This window comes from Hylobates moloch, unplaced genomic scaffold, assembly GCF_009828535.3.
Source record: "Hylobates moloch isolate HMO894 unplaced genomic scaffold, HMol_V3 SCAFFOLD_12, whole genome shotgun sequence".
Taxonomy (NCBI): Eukaryota; Metazoa; Chordata; class Mammalia; order Primates; family Hylobatidae; genus Hylobates; species Hylobates moloch.
The window spans coordinates 37,373,799-37,376,996 of NW_026652287.1; the positions used below are offsets into that span (position 1 = coordinate 37,373,799).

General features: G+C 46.8%; 1 protein-coding gene across 1 annotated transcript in view; it reads left to right on the forward strand.

Moving 5' to 3' along the window:
• Nucleotides 1–2,313: 2,313 nt before the first annotated feature.
• CABP5 (calcium binding protein 5) overlaps nucleotides 2,314–3,198 on the forward strand; it is a 16,003-nt gene continuing 15,118 nt past the window's right edge. Inside the window, exon 1 of the mRNA XM_032169315.2 lies at nucleotides 2,314–3,198. This exon is cut by the window's right edge and continues 530 nt beyond it. The gene's annotated coding sequence lies outside the window, so the exon portion shown is untranslated.

Below are 3,198 nucleotides of genomic sequence, written 5' to 3' on the forward strand. Positions count from 1 at the left end.
ATCTATAGAATAGACCATCATGGAGCCTGTATCCTTGAAAGGCTTAAATGAGTTAGTGAGTCTCCAGACCTTAGAATAGTTAGTCTGGCACCGACGGAGTTCCAGAGCAATTATTATTCATACAGGCTTTCCAGAATTAAAGCAGGACTGTTATGGGATGAATTGTGTTTCCCACCCCCACCAAAAGATGTGGCCACTGTAACCCCCAGTGCCTGTGAATGTGACCTTGTATGGAAATAAGGTCTTTACCAATGTGATCAAGTGAAGATGAGGTCATTTGTGTGGACCCTAATCCACAATGACTAGTGTCCTTATGAAAAGGGAAGATTCGCAGGGCGCAGTGGCTAATGCCTGTAATCCCAGCACTTTGGGAGGCCGAGGCAGGTGGATCACAAAGTCAAGAGATTGAGACCATCCTGGCCAACGTGGTGAAACCCCATGTCTACTAAAAATACAAAAATTAGCTGGGCTTGGTGGCACACACCTATAGTCCCAGCTACTCGGGAGGCTGAGGTAGGAGAACTGCTTGAACCCAGGAGGTGGAGGTTGCAGTGAGCCAAGATCATGCCACTGCACTCCAGCCTGGTGACAGAGTGAAGACTCTGTCTCAAAAAAAAAAAAAAAGAAAAAGAAAAAAGAAAAAAAGGGGGATTTAGGGGAGGGAGAGCATTATGACAAATACCTAATGCACGCAGGCTTAATACCTAGATGACGGGTTGATAGGTGCGGCAAACCAGCATGGCACGTGTATACCTATGTAATAAACCTGCATGTTCAGCACATGTATCCCAGACTTAACATAAAATTCTTTTTAAAAAGGAGAGGGGATTTAAAGACAGAGACAGGCATGTATACAGAGAGGAGACCATGTGAACATGAGGTAGGGATTGGGGTGGGGCTCTACAGGCCAAAGACTGCCAAACTATTGCCAGCAAACCACTAGTCATCCAAAAGAAGACCTTGATAGCAGAAGGATCCAGTTCAGAATTCTGTGTTGCATTCAGTCGTAGCTTTTTTTTTTTTTGGACGGAGTTTTGCTCTTGTTGCCAGAGTGGAGTGCAATGGCATGATCTCGGGCTCACCGCAACCTCCGCCTCCTGGGTTCAAGCGATTCTGCTGCCTCAGCCTCCCGAGTAGCAGGGATTACAGGCATGCGCCACCATGCCCGGCTAATTTTTTTGTATTTTTAATAGAGACGGGGTTTCTCCACGTTGGTTAGGCTGGTCTCAAACTCCTGACCTCAGGTGATCTGCCCACCTCAGCCTCCCAAATTGCGGGGATTACAGGTGTGAGCCACCGTGCCCGGCCTAGGCCATGTCTTCTTAGTCTCCAATCTCGAACGGTTCTTCAATCTTTCCTTGATTTTCATGACCTTGACATTTTTGAAGCTTACAGGCCAGTTATTTTGTAAACCATCCCTCCATTTGGGTTCGTCTGATGTCTGATTATGACGAGATTCAGGAATCTTGCAGAAGCGATGCTGTGTTCTCGTGACATCCCGTCAGGTGGTGTGAAATTCCAGCTTGTCACGTTACTGATGATGTCCACTTTCATTGACTAAGAAGGTGTTTGCCACGTTTCTCCACTATAAAGTAACTCCTTTGAAATTGGTATTTTGCAGGGAGGTGTTTTGAGCTCTGTGAATACCAAACTTCCCACTTAGCTTTTTATTTATCTGAGTATGGACTCCTGGTTTCTTCTGTGGTCCTGTATAATTTGTTACTATCATTATTTATTTTGACTCTCAAACTGCCCAGTATGGCCAATGGAGCTTCTTCAAGCAGACTCCTGTGTTCTTTCCACATGTTCTCATAACTCTTTGAGCAATTTCTTGCTTTAAGCATAGGACGTTTGTAGGCTCATCTTGTTCTTTTTTTTTTTTTTGCCCTAGACATGGAATCAGCCAAATTTCCAAGGCACTCTGGTTCCATTTGGTGGAGAATGGTATATAGAAGTCAAGATTTGGATGCTAGCGGTGCTCATTCGTATGGGCCATCACTGTTTCTATGTTCTCTTAGTGGAGAGAGCTAGAGAATATGTGTACAAATGTTCCTATACACACTGAAAGTATGTGTTGATTTTTATCTCTCTATGTGTAATTGAGATCCATGAGGACAGACCAACACCTCCAGTTATAATCCAACACCACAGGGCTCATTCGATTTTCCTCCTTTCTGTCTTAGTAACTCCCTTTTCCAACAGTGGGAGACCTGGCCCCCATTCCCTTACTCACTGTGTGTAGCCAATTTCCCTTTTCCTTTGCCATTTCACCCCTGTGGGGATGTCTTTCCCAGCCTGGTCTGGTTTCATGCTATTCCCACGAGTGGACATCCTTCTCTCTCTGCTTGGGTTATGACAACCCATGCCAGATCCCCTCTATGTGGCCTCCTTCCTAATCGTCTTACAGTGCAAACCCCCACCCCAGACAATGCCTGCATATAAATGCCCCCGCCCCACTCAGCTCATGTTCTAACATTGCACACCAAGCTGCCCATCTGTGGATTTATCCCCACCATCTCCAGCCCCAACACCCTGGGTCATGCTGCCCCTCTGTGTGGACTCCTCCTCACCCCACTACCCCACTGGAATGCTGGCTCTCCACGCCAGATGGCCCCCAGCCCCCTACTCCCCTAACCCTACCTAGTGTGGAGTCTCAAAACTCCTTTGGGCTTTGACACCACCATAACTTCACACCCTCTCTGACACCCCCACCTTGCTTTTTCCCTCTATATCATTCAGGAAAGACAGAAGGAAAGAGATGAACAGAGGAAGAGCAAATGCCATGCTCTTAGTCACCATGTATGCCCACTTCCTGAAGTCCATGTTTGCATCCTGCTCACTTGCACACATTCCCGACTCACTCAGGAAAACTCCCTGAGGCCAGGGGCACTGCGCTCTCCATCTCACTGCCCAGAGGCCAGTGTTGGAGTGACCCTTCACATGCTTGTTGGAACATTGAATAAATGATGCTGTCTGCTCTAATCCTCCATTTTCTTTTCTTTTTTTTCTTCTTTTTTTTTTTTTTTCGAGACAGGGTCTCACTATGTCAGCCAGGCTGGAGTGCAATGGTGCAATCATAGTTCACTGCAGCCGGAGTGCAATGGTGCAATCATAGCTCACTGCAGCCTCGAACTCCTGGGCTCAAGCAATCCTCCCATCTCTGTCTTTGGAGCAGCTGGGACTACAGGTGTGCACCAC